Here is a 20,506-nt window from a genome sequence, read left to right on the forward strand (position 1 = left end):
AATTGATGTTGATTGCAAAACTCAATTATTTTTTTTTTTTTTCATTAAAACAGGTAACTATTTTCAATTACTTTCTGAATTGGCTTAGAGCTTTTATTTGGAATAACAATTGATTGTTTCAAATACATTTTTAAATAAAAATTAAATAAAAAATGTTCATCACTTTTTTTAACTGACTTAGTCTTACGAATTTGATTAAAAAGTGAATTGTATCAATAAATTTTTTAATTAAAAATTTTAAAATGTTCAATCATTTACTTAATTAACTTAATGTTTCTATCTTGATTAAAAAGTTAATTGTATCAATTAATTTTTTAATTGCAAAATTTTTCAAATTCAAGTAACTTTTTAATTGGAAATATTTTGGTGATATTTTTTCTGTGTAGGCTGTCTAATCCCAAATTACCATAAAACCAATCAATGTAGTCAAAGTATCGGTTGAGCCGAATATTTATCAATTCTTTGTCCACTTTGGGTATCCTGCAAATTATTCCAAAGTCATAGTTTGCAACCTTCAAAAGAAATGTTTGCTATTGACAGCAAATTAATACGGAATTTACGCTACACAAAAAAATTGTCCTCAACGGATTTTTTAATATAAAGTTTATAACAAAATATTTGATAGTAACAAGGATAAATTTCTTCAAAAATATAAAAAAAAAATTATAATGTAAGTTTTGATTTTTTATTAGTCAAAAATATTTCTTAGTCTACACTACAAGTACTGCCGCCAAAGGTCTCCTCAAGCCTAAAGGGATCTTGGCAATGAAATTGACAAACAAATTGAAAAGGCCATTAAAATTACTGTCGGTAGTGTGACATTCATATAATGACCAGTCTGGTTCAGGATCTAGTGTCAAATATATTTTTTTCAAATTAAATTTTTTCACTTGTTAAAGAAATTTTTATATTTTTAAGGAAAAAATTGGTATTCAAATTGGAAAAATGTCATGGTAAAATTTACAAATTTTAAGAAATTACGAACTATTTTGTGGAAGACACGAATTTAGTTAATCTCTATGCTTAATTTGTGTTAATTTGACTAACGTACGCAAAAATATTTAAGTCATGGAAACGTTCTTAAATCGTAATAATACCATGAACTAAAATGGAATTAAGTGGGCTTTAGGGTTCAGTTTTTTTTTTTTTTGAATGTAGGTTCTATTCTAAGGAGTAGTAATAGTCCCAAATTTTGGTTCAGCAGCTTTACTCCCCCATACCTGAAATTGATTGTATGCCAGTCCCTTTGCTCTTGCTGGAAACTTTCGACATTCATGGTTCATAAAATCCAAAGATCCCCACAGTCTTTCATTATCGACAGACGGCAGATGAAACAAGCGAAATAGAAATAAAATTTTGGCCAAATTTTCTATAGAAATAAAATTTTGACAAAATTTTCTATAGAAATAAAATTTTTAGAAAAATTTCTATAGAAACAATATTTTTACAAAATTTTCTATAGAAATAAAATGTTGACAAAATTTGCTATAGAAATAAAATTTTGACAGAATTTTCTATAAAAATAAAATTTTTTACAAACTTTTCTACAGAAATAAAATTTTTACAAAATTTTCTATAAAAATAAAATTTTGAAAAAATTTTCTGTAGAAATAAAATGTTGCCAAATTACATTTTTACAACATTTTCTAAGAAATACAATTCTGACAAAATTTTCCACAGAAATAAAATTTTGACAAAATTTTCTATAGAAATAAAATGTTGACAAAATGTTCTATAGATATAATATTTTTACAAAATTTTCTATCGAAATAAAATTTTGATAAAATTTTCTAAAAAAAAATCTATAGTAAAAAATTTAGACAAAATTTTCTATAGAAAAAAAAGCCAAATTTTTCTATAAAAATAAAATTTTGACAAGATGTGCTATAGAAATGAAATTTTGACAAAATTTCCTATAGAAATAAAATTTATACAACATTTTCTATAAAAATAAAATTTTGACAAAATGTTCGGTAGAAATAAAATTTTTACAAAATTTCCTATAGAAATAAAATTTATACAACATTTTCTATAAAAATAACATTTTGACAAAATGTTCGGTAGAAATAAAATTTTGACAAAATTTTCTATAGAAATAGTACTTTTACAAAATTTTCCACAGAAATACAATTCTGACAAAATTTTCTATAGAAATAAAATTTTGACAAAATGTTATATAGAAATAATATTTTTACAAAATTTTCTATAGAAATAAAATTTTGACAAAATTTTCTAAAAAAATCTATAGTAAAAATTTAGACAAAATTTTCTATAGAAAAAAAATTGCCAAATTTTTCTATAAAAATAAATTTTTTACAAAATTTTCTATAGAAATAAAATTTTTACAAAATTTTCTACAATAATAAAATTTTGACAAAATGTTCTGTAGAAATAAAATTATGACAAAATTTCCTATAGAAATAATCTTTTTACAAAATTTTCTATAGAAATACAATTTTGACAAAATGTCCTATAGAAATAAAATATTGACAAAATTTTCTATAGAAATAAAATTTTGACAAAATTTTCTATAGAAATAAAATGTTGACAAAATTTTCTATAGATATAATATTTTTACAAAATTTTCTATCGAAATAAAATTTTGATAAAATTTTCTAAAAAAAAAATCTATAGCAAAAAATGTAGACAAAATTTTCTGTAGAAAAAAAGCCAAATTTTTCTATAAAAATAAAATTTTGACAAAATGTGCTATAGAAATGAAATTTTGACAAAATTTTCTATAGAAATAAAATTTTTACAAAATTTCCTATAGAAATAAAATGTTGACAAAATTTTCTATAGAAATAAAATTTTTACAAAATTTTCTATAGAAATAAAATGTTGACAAAATTTTCTATAGATATAATATTTTTACAAAATTTTCTATCGTAGACAAAATTTCTATATGTAGACAAAATTTTCTGTAGAAAAAAAAGCCAAATTTTTCTATAAAAATAAAATTTTGACAAAATGTGCTATAGAAATGAAATTTTGACAAAATTTTCTATAGAAATAAAATTTTTACAAAATTTCCTATAGAAATAAAATTTATACAACATTTTCTATAAAAATAACATTTTGACAAAATGTTCGGTAGAAATAAAATTTTGACAAAATGTTCTTTAGAAATAAAATTTTGACAAAATTTTCTATAGAAATAGTACTTTTACAAAATTTTCCATAGAAATACAATTCTGACAAAATTTTCTATAGAAATAAAATTTTGACAAAATGTTATATAGAAATAATATTTTTACAAAATTTTCTATAGAAATAAAATTTTGACAAAATTTTCTAAAAAAAATCTATAGTAAAAAATTTAGACAAAATTTTCTATAGAAAAAAAATTGCCAAATTTTTCTATAAAAATAAATTTTTTACAAAATTTTTTATAGAAATAAAATTTTTACAAAATTTTCTACAATAATAAAATTTTGACAAAATGTTCTGTAGAAATAAAATTATGACAAAAGTTTTCTATAGAAATACAATTTTGACAAAATGTTCTATAGAAATAAAATATTGACAAAATTTTCTATAGAAATAAAATTTTGACAAAATGTTCTATATAAATAATATTTTTACAAAATTTTCTATCGAAATAAAATTTTGATAAAATTTTCTAAAAAAAAATCTATAGCAAAAAATGTAGACAAAATTTTCTGTAGAAAAAAAGCCACATTTTTCTATAAAAATAAAATTTTGACAAAATGTGCTATAGAAATGAAATTTTGACAAAATTTTCTATAGAAATAATATTTTTACAAAATTTTCTAAGGAAATACAATTCTGACAAAATTTTCTATAAAAATAAAATTTTGACAAAATTTTCTATAGAAATAATATTTTTACAAAATTTTCTATAGAAATAAAATTTCGATAAAATTTTCTAAAAAAATCTATAGTAAAAAATGTAGACAACATTTTCTATAAAAAAAAAGTTGCCAAATTTTTGTACAAAAATAAAATTTTGACAAAATGTTCTATAGAAATAAAATTTTGACAAAATTTTCTATAGAATTAAAATTTTGACAAAATGTTCTATAGAAATAAATTTTTGAGAAATAAAATTTTGACAAAACTTTCTATAGAAAAAAATTTTTTTTTTCTTGAGAAATAAAATTTTGACAAAACTTTCTATAGAAAAAAATTTCTATAGAACTAATATTTTTACAAAATTTTCTATAGAAATAAATTTTGGACAAAATTTTCTATAGAAATAAATTTTTGGCAAAATATTCTATAGGAATAAAATTTTGACAATATTTATTAACGAAATAAATTTTTGATAAAATTTTCTATAGAAATAAAATTTTGAGAAAATTTTCTATATGAATAAAACTTTGACAAAATTGTCTATAGAAATAAAATTTTAACAAAATATTCTATAGAAATAAAATTTTGACAAAATTTTCTATAGAAATAAAATATTGACCAAATTTTCTATAGAAATAATATTTTGGCAAAATTTTTAATAGAAATAAAATTTTGACAAAATTTTATAAAGAAGTAAAATTTTGACAAAATTTTCTGTAGAAATAAAATGTTGACAAAATTTGCTATAGAAATAAAATTTTGACAAAATTTACTATAGAAATAAAATTTTGACACAATTTTCTATAATAATAAAATTTTGGCAAATTTTTCCATAGAAATAAAATTGTGACAAAATTTTCTATAGAAATAAATTTTTCATAAAATTTTCTATAGATATAAAATATTGACCAAATTTTCTATAGAAATAATATTTTGACAAAATTTTTAATAGAAATAAAATTTTGACAAAATTTTCTAAAGATATAAAATTTTGAAAAAATTTATGTAGAAATAAAATGTTGACAAAATTTGCTATAGAAATAAAATTTTTGACATAATTGTCTATAGAAATAAAATTTTGAGAAACTTTTCTATAGAAATAAAATTTTGATAAAATGTTCTATAAAAATAAAATTTTGGCAAAATTTTCTATAAAAATAAAATCTTGAGAAAATTTTCTATAAAAATAAAAACAGTCTTTCATTATCGACTGGCGGCAGATGAAACAACCGTGTGTCACCTCGTCCATTGTGCAAAATATTGAGTGATATTTTAGCTTTAACTAGGCTATATACTTCTGGTCGTTGCCTAGCCTAGAATCCCACATTTCATGGAAGATTGGGACGTGGTAGCCACTTTGCAGCCTTGAATAATGAAGCTTAAAAATCAATTTTTTAATCAAATCATGATTTTTGTTCCAAATACTTTTTTGGTGTAAAAGTCCCATCCATATGTCAAGCTTTATTCCAACGCTCTGGATCTCAATAACTCAAAATCAATGGGGAGTTTAAACACCTTTTTTTGCCAAAAACAACAAAAAACTGCAGTAATTTGTCAAGACTTTTCCGTTTTGCATTTTTTTTGCTATATTTCAACAGCAAAAACGAAAAAGCCATAAAATCTTGCTTCCGTGATAAATGTTCTCTTCTTCCGCATACCATATAAAAAAAAAAACAAGAAACGGCTCACACAGCCACAGACCTATTGAAATACCATATATCGTGGGTGCTGGTTTACTGACTGACTGTTTGGCTATGACTTTTCCATAGGATGGTTATTGGAGTAGTTTTTGTTTCCCCAATTTCCATGTGATAATTGCCCAATTCCAATGAAATGTTGGTTTGTTGTTTTTTTTTTCGCTTTTTTCGAAAACTAAATTATTTATGCACATACAAAGCCTAAATTCTGTCCCCCAATTTCATGGCTTGAGGAGACTCCATGAACCCACCATAACACATTTCACAGTGATGAATGTATGCCTGGTAACATGGACATAGATGCACACACGCACGTTCACGTAGTTGGGAAACTATAGCACGGTTGGAAACTGAAAAGCAATTGATAACGTGTTAAGGAAATTGGTACAAAGTCGATTCCGTCATCGATAACTTTAGACGACGACACGACATTGCATGTCGTTGGGCCGTAACCAACCCACAGCCAATGGCTGTCACAATAACCCGCAAATCTATGTCTATCTAAAAAACAAAAACAACAAAAAAGAGCAGCTATATAAGCTATTCTACTACCTAGAGTAGGCACAGTGGTTCTTAGAAAATAAGGAAATATTTCTAAGGAATTTTTCATAGGAAATGGGAGAAAAATCGAAATTTTGTAGCAAAGTAAACTTTAAACAATTAAGGGACATAGAGAAACAATTTTGACAAAATTTTCTATAGAAATAAAATTTTTACACAATTTTCTATAGAAATAAAATCTGGACAAATGTTTCTATAGAAATAAAATGTTGACAAACTTTTCTATAGAAATAAAATTTTGAAAAAAATTTTCATAGAAATACACTTTTGACAAACTTTTCTAGAAAAATAGAATTTTGAAAATTTTTTCTTTGTCAAAATTTTATTTCTATAGAATTAAAATTTGGACTAAATTTTTTACAGAAATAAAATTTGGACTAAATTTTCTATAGAAATAAAATGTTGAGAAAAATTTCTATAGAAATCAAATTTTGAAATTTTTTCTATAGAAAAAAAATGTTGAAAAAATTTTGTATCAAAATAAAATTTTGACAAAATTTTCTATAGAAATAACATTTTGAAAAAAAATTCTATCAAAATAAAATTTTGACAAAATTTTCATAGAAATACAATTTTGACAAATTTTTCCAGAGAAATAAAATTTTGACAAATTTTTTCTATAGAAATAAAATTTTGTCAAAATTTTCTATAGAAATAAAATTTTGACAAAATTTTCTATAGAAATGAAATGTGGACTAAATTTTATATAGAAATAAAATTTGGACTAAATTTTCTATAAAAACAAAACTTGGACTAAATTTTTTATAGAAAAAATAAAATTTTGACAAGCTTTTCTCGAGAAATAAAATTTTGACAAAATTTTATTTCTATAGAAATAAAATTTGGACTAAATTTTTTATAGAAATAAAATTTGGACTAAATTTTCTATAGAAATAAAATGTAGAGAAAAATTTCTATAGATATCAAATTTTGAAATTTTTTCTATAGAAATAAAATGTTGAAAAAATTTTGTATCAAAATAAAATTTTGACAAAATTTTTCATAGAAATAACATTTTGAAAAAAAATTCTATCAAAATAAAATTTTGACAAAATTTTCTACAGAAATAAAATTTTGACAAAATTTTCATAGAAATACAATTTTGACAAATTTTTCCAGAGAAATAAAATTTTGACAAACTTTTCTATAGAAATAAAACTTTGACAAAATTTCCTATAGAAATAAAATTTTTACAAAATTTTCTATAGAAATAAAATAAGGACTAAATTTTTTATAGAAAAATAAAATTTTGACAAACTTTTCTAGAGAAATAAAATTTTGAAAATATTTTCTATGGAAATAAAATTCTGACAAAATTTTCTATAGAAATAAAATCTTGAGAAAAAATTCTATTGTAATCAAATTTTGAAATTTTTTTCTATCGAAATAAAATTTTGAAAAAAAAAATTCTATCAAAATAAACTTTTGACAAAATTTTCTATAGAAATAAAATTTTGAAAAAATTTTCTATAGAAATAAAATTCTGACAAAATTTTCTACAGAAATAAAATATTGACAAAATTTTCATAGAAATACAATCTTAACAAATTTTTCTAGAGAAATAAAATTTTTACAAAATTTTCTATAGAAATAAAATTAGGACTAAATTTTTTATACAAAAATAAAATTTTGACAAACTTTTCTAGAGAAATAAAATTTTGAAAATATTTTCTATGGAAATAAAATTCTGACAAAATTTTCTATGAAATAAAATTTTGTCTAAATTTTCATAGAAATAAAATTTTGAGAAAATTTTCTATAGAAATAAAATTTTGAGAAAAAAAAAAAAATTTTATACAGAAATATAATTTTGACAAAATTTTCATAGAAATACAATTTTGGCAAATATTTCCAGAGAAATAAAATTTTGACAAATTTTTTCTGTAGAAATAAAATTTTGACAAAATTTTCTATAGAAATAAAATTTTGCCAAAATTTTCTATAGAAATAAAATGTTAATAAAATTTTCTGTAGTAATAAAATTTGGACTAAATTTTTTAAAGAAATAAAATTTGGGCTAAATTTTCTATAGAAACAAAATTTGGACTAAAGTTTTTATTAAAAACATAAAATTTTGACAAACTTTTCTCGATAAATAAAATTTTGACAATTTTATTTATAGAAACAAATTTTGACAAAGTTTTCTATAGAAATAAACTTTTGAAAATTTTTTTCTCTAGACATAAAATTTTGAGAAAATTTTCTATAGAAATAAAATCTTGAGAAAAAATTCTATTGTAATCAAATTTTGAAATTTTTTTTTTATCGAAGTAAAATTTTGAAAAAAATTCTATCAAAATAAAATTTTGAAAAAATTTACTATAGAAATAAAATTTTGAAAAAATTTTCTATAGAAATAAAATTCTGACAAAATTTTCAACAGAAAAAAATATTGACAAAATTTTCATAGAAATACAATCTTAACAAATTTTTCTATATAAATAAAATTTTGACAAATTTTTCTATAGAAATAAAATTTTGACAAAATTTCCTATAGAAATAAAATTTTTACAAAATTTTATATAGAAATAAAATTAGGACTAATTTTTTTAGAGAAAAATACAATTTTGACAAACTTTTCTAGAGAAATAAAGTTTTGAAAATATTTTCTATGGAAATAAAATTCTGACAAAATTTTCTATAGAAATAAAATTTTGACAAAATTTTCATAGAAATAAAATTTTGACAAAATTTTCTGTAGAAATAAAATTTTGTCTAAATTTAGAAATAAAATTTTGAGAAAATTTTCTATAGAAATAACATTTTGACAAAATCTTCTATAGAAATAAGATTTTAACAAAATTTTCTATAGAAATAAAATATTGACATAAAATTTTAAAACATTTCTTTCGAACAAAAATAATTACAAACATTAGATCAAAACTTAAAGATATTTTTTGTTACTTTGGTAAAATGGTACAATGTTCTTCAAAATTTTGGTAGATTTTTTTTTTTGTGGAGTGGCAACCGCTCCCTGGAAGCCAAATCATAGCTTCGACTCAAACTTAGGTCAGGTTAGGTATTGTGACAGTCTATTATTGCAGGCTCACTTAGACTATTCAGTCCATAAAGTTACAAAATCTTCTATAGAAATAAAATTTTGACATAACATTTTAAAACATTTCAAACTTCAAAATATTTTTTTTTTTAATTTGGTAACATATTGTCTTCCATATTTAGCTTAGTGACAAAGAACATCGTTTTGAAAACCGAGTCCGAGGGAGCCACCGTGGTCCAATGGTTAGCATGCCCGGCTTGCATACACAAGGTCGTGGCTTCGATTCCTATTTCGACCGAACACCAAAAAGTTTTTCAGCGCTGGATTATCCCACGTCAGTAATGCTGGTGACATTTCTGAGGGTTTCAAAGCTTCTCTAAGTGGTTTCACTGCAATGTGGAACGCCGTTCGGACTCGGCTATAAAAAAGAGGTCCCTTGTCATTGAGCTTAACATGGAATCGGGCAGCACTCAGTGACAAGAGAGAAGTTCACCAATATGGTATCACAATGGACTGAATAGTCTAAGTGAGCCTGATACATCGGGATGCCACCTATCCTAACCTAACCTAGCCGAGTCCGAACGGTCTTTCATATTATGGTGAGAGCATTTGGATGAGCTTTGAAACAATCAGAAATATCACCAGCACTATGAGAGGGGATAATCCTCAATTGTAAAACATTTTAGGGTTAGGCCGAAACTAGGATTGAACCGATGACCCTTTGTAAGCAAGGCGGGCATACTAACAATTGGCGTGATATTATTGTTTCCAATATCGTTTAATTAGAATTTTCTAAAATTAATCTAAAATTGTCTAACCTGGTAGGCTTACTGTTATTTAATTGTAGGTTAGCCTGATTTAAAAAATTCAATTGAAACATCTGGTGTATTTTATTAGCATTTCTCTTAAAAAAGGTGTGTTCTATCATTTGCAATTTTAAAGAAATTCTCATTGGTAATGTTTAAGTAATGTAAAACTTGGTATGATAGCCGCGTCCCCTGTTCCCTAAATGGGCTATAAATAAACAAATTTCCACCATGGACATTTTCTCCTCAAATCTTTCATTTATGAATATCCTCCTCCTTCTCATGCTCCTGAACCAGCACAATTATCTACACAATGTAGATAAGCATGCTCAACCAAAAACCAATAATCATTGCTACTAAATGATATTCTTTATTTAAATACTCCAAAAAATCTAAATAATTCATGAACTCCACCCAACTTGAAATGGTAGTAATTTTAAATAATAGCATAGGGTGATACCATGGAGTTTTATTACAGATATTTTATTCGAATGAAATCATTTGGGAGCAAAATACAAAAATAAAAAAACACAAAACACCACCTTAGCCATAATGATGGGGCGAGCTGATGGCAAAATACTGCTGTTTTGTCCGTTTCGGGTCATTGTTTTATGTTCAATTGTTATTGCGGTTTTCGTTGCACAAAAGCCACCACCAACAACAGCAACAACAACACAAACAGCGTACAACTCAATTCAATTCAACTTAACTCTGAACTCTGTTAGTGGCATAAGCAATGGGGCTAACTATCTAGCATTCATCCTGCAAATGAAAGACTGGCCCATACTTTTTGAAGTGCCTGGAAATGTTCATTCATTCATTCATAAAGATTTCGATCTCAAGAGGAGTAGTAGCTAGTGATGGGATGTACAATAAAAAGCAAATGGATGATTTTTTATATATTGATAAAGAGAGCGTTGGGGTGGTGGTGGTTAGTTTTCAACTTTACATAGCTGTAGGAGTTGGTTTATTGCTGAAGTATTGGAGCGTATTATGTTGCATGCTATGCAACTGCAGGTGTTGGATAACAACATTTTCCACTCTGTAATTCTTGTTTTATTGTTGTTGTGGTTGTTTCTCTTGTGGGGTATGAGTATAAATACTCATGTTTGTGTGATAATGAGAGTATCTAGATTGTGGGTAGCTTTGTTTTTTCTTCTTGCATGAGTAACTGAGTTATCCATTCATATATTCATTCACTCATCTATCCATCCATCCATCCATCCATCCATCCATAGGTGTACAATGTGCATAGTTTGTTGAACGATAATCATTCCCATAAACTTTAACGAACTATTTTCAGCTCCTGTATATAAATTAAATTAGGGATTGCTATTTTTGATATTTTCAAAATGTGGGAAAAATCGCCATGAAACATTTTAACTTCTTGAAAACATTTTCGGAAAATTTTATCTAAAAACTTTTATACCATCCTCCATGGAATGGAAAGTGTTGCGAAAAAGTCAACATTCTTAACTGCTATCTATGAATTTTATTACCGAATATAAGTCTTGGAATTCCATGTAGGTTGTTTACGTTTTACGGGTCATAATTCGAATTTAACACACATAACAAATCGATTTCTTGATTTTTTTTTATAAAATCGGAAAAGTTGATTGATGAGGTTGTTTACGTTTTACGGGTCATAATTCAAATTTAACACACATAAAAAATCGATTTCTTGATTTTTTTTTATAAAATCGGAAAAGTTAATTTTGAGTTCAATGAAAACAGAGAAAAGTCTATACGTTTTGATATTAGAGAGGCATACAATTTTGACAAATTTTTTATAGATATAAAATTTTGCAAGTACCTACTCAGAAATAAAATTTTAATGAATATTTTTTTTGTAGATATAAAAATAAAATTTCTATCGAAATAAAATTTTGATATAATTTTTGTATGATGAAAAAGTTCTACAGAAATTAAACTTTGCATAAAAATTCTATAAAAATAAAATGTTTTGCAAAATTCCTCAATAGAAATAAAATTTTGCAAAAAAATATTTACAACAAGTATATACAGCAGTAAGTTCGGCCGGGCCGAATCTTAAATACCCACCACCATGAACCAAATATTAGGGTTTCCTTTGAAATTTCAGGAGGGCTTGAGGACACTTCCGGAACTATATCATGATCTGGATTTAAAAGAACCATTTTTGTTTGAGTTTTAGAGGAATTATTAACATCTCTTGTAAGTGTGCAAGAAAATTATAAAATAACGTCTTGATTTGAAATCTTAAATCTGTAGATTTTTCACCCGGGAAGTAAAATTTGGAAATTTTACATTGAGTTTCAAGCAAATTTGCATGATCAGTTGGCCTTCTACACCCTCAAGAAGTGAAGTCGGTCTATATGGAGGCATTACCAAATGGACCGATAAACACTTAATCCGATACACGTTTTTATGAGCCTCAAATACCAGAATATTTAGAATTTCAGGCAAATCAGATAAAAACTACGGTTTCTAGAAACCCAAGGAGTTAAATCTGGAAATCGTTCTTATGGGGGCTATACTAAAATATGGACCGATACTCACCGTTTTCGGCACACCTCTTTATGGCCCGAAAATACCTCTAGATTTCCAATTTCAGGTAAATTGGATAAAAACCTTGGATTCTAGAAGCCCAAGAAGTAAAATCGGGAAATCGGTCTATATGGGGGCTATACCAAAATATGGACCGATACTCATCATTTTCGGCACACCTATTTATGGTCCTAAAATACATCTAGATTTCCAATTTCAGGCAAATTGGATAAAAACTACGGTTTCTATAAGCCCAAGACCCCAAATCGGGAGGTCGGTTTATATGGGCACCATACCAAAACATGGACCGATGCTCACCATTTTTGGCACACCTCTTTACGGTTCTAAAGTACCTTTTGATTTCCAAATTCAGATAAATTGGATAAAAACTGCGGTTTCTATAAGCCCAAGAAGTAAAATCGGGAGATCGGTCTATATGGGGGCTATACCAAAATATGGACCGATACTCACCATTTTTGGCACACCTCTTTATGGTCATAAAATACCTCCAGATTTCAAATTTCAGGCAAATTGGATAAAAACTACGATTTCTATAAGCCCAAGAAATAAAATCGGGAGATCGGTCTATATGGGGGCTATACCAAAATATGGATCGATACTCACAATTTTTGGCACACCTATTTGTGGTCTTACAATACCTCTAGATTTCCAATTTCAGATAAATTGAATAAAAACTGCGGTTTCTATAAGCCCAAGTAGCAAAATCGGGAGATCGGTCTAAATTGGGGCTATACCAAAACATGGACCGATACTCACCATTTTTGGCACACCTCTTTATGGTCATAAAATACCTCTAGATTTCAAATTTCAGGCAAATTGGATAAAAACTGCAGTTTCTATAAGCCCAAGAAGTAAAATCGGGAGATCGGTCTATATGGGGGCTATACCAAAATATGGATCGATACTCACAATTTTTGGCACACGTATTTGTGGTCCTACAATACCTCTAGATTTCCAATTTCAGGCAAATTGGATAAAAACTACGATTTCTATAAGCCCAAGACCCCAAATCGGGAGGTCGGTTTATATGGGGACTATATGAAAACCTGGACCGATATAGCCCATCTTCGAACTTGACCTGCCTGCAGACAAAAGACGAGTTTGTGCAAAATTTCAGCACGATTGCTTCATTATTGAAGACTGTAGCGTGATTACAACAGACAGACAGACAGACAGACAGACAGACAGACAGACGGACAGACGGACAGACGGACATCGTTATATCGTCTTAGAATTTCTCCCTGATCAAGAATATATATACTTTATATAGTCGGAAATCGATATTTCGATGTGTTACAAACGGAATGACAAACTTATTATACCCCCGTCACCATTTTATGGTGGTGGGTATAAAAATAAAAATTTCTATAGACATAAGGTTTTGCAAATATTTTCTTTAGAATAAAATATTGCAATCATTTTCTATAGATATAATATTTTCCAAAAAATTGATGGAAATAAAAATTTTTAAACCAAAATCTTACAAGAATTTTCTACAGAAATAAACTTTTGCTCGAAAAAAAATTAATTGTAAAATTAAGATATCATGCATTTGGACGTTAATCGCCTGTTTCAGTATCAGGATAACATGAAAAATAAAATCTTGCAAACGTTTTCTATAAAAAAAACCTTTATAAAGAAACAAGTATATACAGCAGAAAGTTCGGCCGGGCCGAATCTTAAATACCCACCACCATGAACCAAATATTAGGGGTTCTTTTGAAATTTCAGGAGGGCTTGTGGACTTCAGGACACTTCCCGAAGATAAATTTAAAGATTTCACCTATGATGACTATATCAGATTCTGGATTTATAAGAACCATTTTTGTTTGAGTTTTAGAGGAATCATCAACATCTCTTGTGAGTGTGCAAGAAAATTATAAAATAATGTCTTGATTTGAAATCTTAAATCTGTAGAAGTAAAATCTGGAAATTTTACATTGAGTTTCAAGCAATTTTCATGGTCAGTGCGCCTTCTACACCCTCAAGAAGTGAAGTCGGTCTATATGGAGGCATTACCAAATGGGCCGATAAAAACTTAATCCGATACACGTTTTTGTGAGCCTAAAATACCAGAATATTTACAATTTCAGGCAAATCAGATAAAAACTACGGTTTCTAGAAACCCAAGGAGTTAAATCGGGAGATCGTTCTTATGGGGGCTGTACTAAAATATGGACCGATACTCACCGTTTTCGGCACACCTCTTTATGACCCGAAAATACCTCTAGATTTCCAATTTCAGGCAAATAGGATAAAAACTTCGGATTCTGGAAGCCCAAGAAGTAAAATCGGGAAATCGGTCTATATGGGGGCTACACCAAAATATAGACCGATACTCACCATTTTCGGCACACCTCTTTATGGTTCTAAAATACCTCTAGATTTCCAATTTCAGACAAATTGGGTAAAAACTACGGTTTCTATAAGCCCAAGACCCCAAATCGGGAGATCGCTCTATATGGGGGCTATACCAAATAAGGACGGATACTCACAATTTTTGGCACACGTATTTGTGGTCCTACAATACCTCTAGATTTCCAATTTCAGGTAAATTGAATAAAAACTGCGGTTTCTATAAGCCCAAGAAGTAAAATCGGGAGATCGGTCTATATGGGAACTATACCAAAACATGGACCGATACTCACCATTTTTGGCACGCCTCTTTATGGTCATAAAATACCTCAAGATTTCAAATTTCGGGTAAATTGAATAAAAACTGCGGTTTCTATAAGCCCAAGAAGTAAAATCGGGAGATCGGTCTATATGGGGACTATACCAAAACATGGACCGATACTCACCATTTTTGGCACACCTCTTTATGGTCATAAAATACCTCTAGATTTCAAATTTCAGGCAAATTGGAAAAAAACTACGATTTCTATAAGCCCAAGACCCCAAATCGGGAGGTCGGTTTATATGGGGACTATATCAAAACCTGGACCGATATAGCCCATCTTCGAACTTGACCTGCCTGCAGACAAAAGACGAGTTTGTGCAAAATTTCAGCACGATTGCTTCGTTATTGAAGACTGTAGCGTGATTACAACAGACAGACAGACAGACAGACAGACAGACAGACGGACATCGTTATATCGTCTTAGAATTTCTCCCTGATCAAGAATATATATACTTTATATAGCCGGAAATCGATATTTCGATGTGTTACAAACGGAATGACAAACTTATTATACCCCCGTCACCATTCTATGGTGGTGGGTATAAAAATTGCAAAAGTTTTTTATAGAAATCCAGTGTTGCAAACAGTTTCTATAGAAATAAAATTTTTCAAACATTTTCTATAGAAATAAAACTTCGACAAAATTTTTTGTAGGAAAATAATTTTTCAAAAATTTTATATCTATATTATTATATATTATTATTTCTATATATATTATTATATATATATTATATTATTATATATGTTATTATTTCTATAGAAAAAATTTTGCAAATATTTTTTTATGGAAAACAATTTGCAAATATTTTCTACAGAAATAAGTTCTTTAAATGTGCAATTATTTTCTTTTTTAAATTTTGTATAGAAATAAAATTTTAAATTATACATTTTCAACCGAATATAATATATTTCTATAGATATAAAATTTTGCAAAAATATTCTATAGTAATCGCATTTTGCGAAAATTTTGTATAGAAGGAATATTTTACAAAAATTTTCTATAAAACTAAAATTTTGCAAAAACATTCTATAGAAATAAAATCTTGCAAAATTTTCTATAATAAAAAACTTTTATAAAGAAATGAAAATTGCAAAAAAAATTTATAGAAATCCGATGTTGCAAACAGTTTCTATAGAAATAAAATTTCGACAAAATTTTTGTAGGAAAATAATTTTTCAAAAATTTTATATAGAAATAAAATATTCTATAGAAAAAATTTTGCCAACATTTTGTATGGAAAACTATTTGCAAATATTTTCTATAGAAATAAGTTCTTTAAATGTGTAATAGAAATAAAACTTTGACAAAAAAAAATTTTAAACAATTTTGTATAGAAATAAAATTTTGTAAACATTTTCTAACATTTCGAAATAAAATTTTCAGAAAATCTTTTTTGAAAATAAAATTTTGCACAAATTTTCTATGATAAATTTTCCAAAAATTTTCTACAGAAATACAATTAGGACAAACTTTTCATAGAATTTTTCATATTTGACAAAAATTTTTCTATGGAAATAAAATTTCCCAACAATTTACTATAGGAATAAAACTTTCACAAAAATTTTTATAGCAATAAAATTTTCCAAAAGTTTTATACAGAAATAAAATAAAATCAAAAAATAAAACTTTGACAACAATTTTTATACGAAAAACATTTTGCAAACATTTTACAAATAATACGTACAAATAAACTTTTTTATAGAAATAAATTTTCTCTAGACATAACAGTTTGCAAAACTTTACTACAGAAATAAATTTTTCCCAAAAAAATAAAGAAAATAAAAATTTCCATACAAATAAAATTTTGCTACAATTTTCTGTGGAAATCAAATTGTGCACAAAAATCCTATAGAAATGACATTATGCAAAAATTTTTCAAAGAAATAAAATTTTGCTAAAATTTTCTGTGAAAATCAAATTTTGCAAAAATGTGCTATACAAATAGAATTAAAACAAACTTTCCATAGAAATAAAAGTTTGCAAAAATTTTTATAGAAATAAAACTTTAACAAACATTTTTATATGAATAAAATTTTATATAGAAATAAAAATTTTCTATAGATATAAATTTTTACTAAAATTTTTACATAAATTCTATCGGAATAAAATTTTGCAAGTTTTTCTGTAGAAATCAAATTTTGCAAAAATTTTCTATAAAAATAAAATTTCGCAAAATATTTCTATAAAAAAATTGTTGCAATAATTTTTTAGAGAAATATTATTTTGAAATTTTTTACAATCTCTTAAAACTCAATTAATCGAAAAACAGATTTCTACTTTTATATCCCTAATGTGAATAGTCTCCCGAAAGAAAAAAAATGTGCTGTTATATCTAACCCACGAAGCCGGGGTGACTCTAAACCATGGCCTGAATATATATGAGAGTATGCGTGCTGTGTGTAGGCACTAAAAGAAAGTTCAAAGTGTAGGCGTTGTTTTCCTCTCTGTGGGGCATTAGTTCTCTAGTGGTATTGTAGATAGTTGTGGTTGTGACAGTGTGTGTGTGTGTGTATTTCAGTTTTTCTTTAAATGTAACTGTGGGCGTTCTCATAAGGGGCCATTTAGGAGTTGGGTGTTGGGGTCACGTTGCATTACGGGCTGAGTATGTGAGTGACAACTTTTTTAATGGGTCTACTCTTTGTTGTTGTCGTTGTTGAATACTTCTACTACTTGGGGAAATATTTACAAAAGTTTATTTGAATTCGTTTCGATTGTTTGGTTATTTAGTTTTTTTGAAAATGACATTTGGGATTTGCGTGCACTTCTTCTTGATAAAAATGCTAAACACCATCATCACCACCACCATACAAGAGCTACTAACACCATTGCTAGATTGTTGTATTGCCAAAGCAACAGCAACAGCAAAAATATGCAACAACCATTGACATTTTTCTTTATTGCATCCAGCATGAGGCAAGCACAAACAAAAATATGAAAAAAAAATGTCTCAGCCAAATGACAAATTCTTGTACGTGGCTTATACAAATATTTGTATGGAACCATTTTGCACTTTCGATATCCTTCAAAGGATATACGAAAAAGGAATTAGAAAGTTCTAGGTCTGAAGATTATGTTCACTAAAGCAATGCGGCCAAGGAGCCTATTGTAGTAACTTATCCTCGAGGGAAATTTTAAAAGCATTGTTTGAATATTTATACATTGTGAAAGAGAGGTGAAACAAGCACTAGCCTCCAGACCGGTGAACTGGAAGCCTTTTGAAAGATACCAAATCCCCAATGACTTTATTACAAAAGTAAACAATTATATCAAATAAAAAGAAGAATTTACTAACGCAAGTTCAGCCAAGCCAAATCGAATGGCAAAAAAAAAATAGAAATAAAATTTTGCAAAATTTTGGTATAGCAATAAAATTTAGACAAAATTTCCCATAGAAATAATTTTATATAGAAATAAAATTTTGCAAAAATTAAAATACAATTTTGACTAAGTTTTCTATAGAAATAAATGTTGACGAAAGTTTTTGTAACTATAAAATTAAGCACACATTTGCCATAGAAATAAAATTTGGCAAAAACTTTCTATAGAGATAAAATTTTGCAAAAAAAAAAATGAAATACAATTTTGTCTAAGTTTTCTATAGGGAGCCACCGTGGTGCAATGGTTAACATGCCCGCCTTGCATACACAAGGAAGTGGGTTCGATTCCTGCTTCGACCGAGCACCAAAATGTTTTTCATCGGTGGATTATCCCACCTCAGTAATGCCGGTGACATTTCTGAGGGTTTCAAAGCTTCTCTAAGTGGTTTCACTGCAATGTGGAACGCCGTTCGGACTCGGCTATAAAATGGAGGTCCCATGTCATTGAGCTTAACATGGAATCGGGCAGCACTGGACTGAATAGTCTAAGTGAGCCTGATGCATCGGGCTGCCACCTAACCTAAGTTTTCTATAGAAATAAATTTTGAAGAAAATTTTTGTAACTATAAAATTTAGCATACATTTGCTATAGAAATAAAATTTTGCAAAAGTTTTCTATAGAGATAAAATTTTGCAAACATTCCTAAACGAATAAAATTTTGTAAAAATTTCCTTTAAAAATAAAATTTTGACAACATTTGCTATAGAAATAATTCTGTGACAAAATTTCGGTAGAAATAAAATTTGTACACAATTTCTATGGAAATAAAATTTTTCACAAAATTTTCTATAGAAATAAAATTTTGACAACTTTTCTGTGAAAATAAAATTTTCCAAAAATTCTCTAAAAGAATAAAATTTTCTATAAAATAAAATTTTGACAAAATTTTCTATAGAAGTAAAACTTTGACAAAATTTTCTACAGAAATTAAATTTTAGCAACAAATTTCTATAGAAATAAAATTTTGCAAAAATTTGCCGAAGGAATTTAATTTTGACAAAATATTTTATAGAAATATAATTTTGACAAAATTTTCTATAGAAATAAAACTTAGACAAAATTTTCTATTGAAATTAAATTTTGCAACAAATTTCTATAGAAAAATAATTTTGCAAAAATGTTCTATAGGAACTCAATTTTGACAAAATATTTTATAGAAATATAATTTTGACAAAATTTTCTTTAGAAATAAAATTTGTATACAATTTCTATGGAAATACAATTTTTGACAAAATTTTCTATAGAAATAAAATGTTGACAAATTTTTATGGAAATAAAATTTTGCAAAAATTCCCTTAAGTAATAAATTTTTCTATAGAAATAAAATGTTGACAAAATTTTCTATAGAAATAAAACTTTGACATAATTTTCTATAGAAATTAAATTTTGAAACAAATTTCTATAGAAATAAAATTTTGCAAAAATGTTCTATAGGAACTCAACTTTGACAAAATATTTTATAGAAATATAATTTTGACAAAATTTTCTTTAGAAATAAAATGTTGCAATAATTTTCATTTTTATAACTATAAAATTTTGCACAAATTTGCTATAGATACAAAATTTTGCAAGAATTTTCTATAGAAATAAAAATTTCCAAAAAATGTCTAAAGGAAAAAAGTTTGCAAATCTTTCCTATAGAAATCAAATGTTGACAACATTTCCTATTAAAATAATATTTTGACGAAATTTCGGTAGAAATAAAATTTGTACACAATTTCTATGGAAATACAATTTTTGACAAAATTTTCTATAGAAATAAAATGTTGATAAACTTTTATGGAAATAAAGTTTTGCCAAAAATTCCCTTAAGGAATTTTCTATAGAAATAAAATTTTGACAAAATTTTCTATAGAAATAAAACCTTGACATAATTTTCTATAGAAATCAAAATTTGAAACAAATTTCTATATAAATAAAATTTTGCAAAAATTTTCTATAGGAACTCAACTTTGACAAAATATTTTATAGAAATGTAATTTTGACAAAATTTTCTTTAGAAATAAAATGTTGCAATAATTT

The 20,506-nt window shown here is 26.2% G+C and overlaps 1 protein-coding gene across 1 annotated transcript in view; it reads left to right on the plus strand.

Moving 5' to 3' along the window:
- The window catches only part of brp (ELKS/RAB6-interacting/CAST family member bruchpilot), a 345,910-nt gene that overhangs the window by 30,561 nt on the left and 294,843 nt on the right, over positions 1–20,506 (plus strand). The gene's annotated exons all lie outside the window — the stretch shown is intronic.

Source organism: Haematobia irritans, chromosome 5, assembly GCF_050003625.1.
Source record: "Haematobia irritans isolate KBUSLIRL chromosome 5, ASM5000362v1, whole genome shotgun sequence".
In the NCBI taxonomy this organism is placed as follows: Eukaryota; Metazoa; Arthropoda; class Insecta; order Diptera; family Muscidae; genus Haematobia; species Haematobia irritans.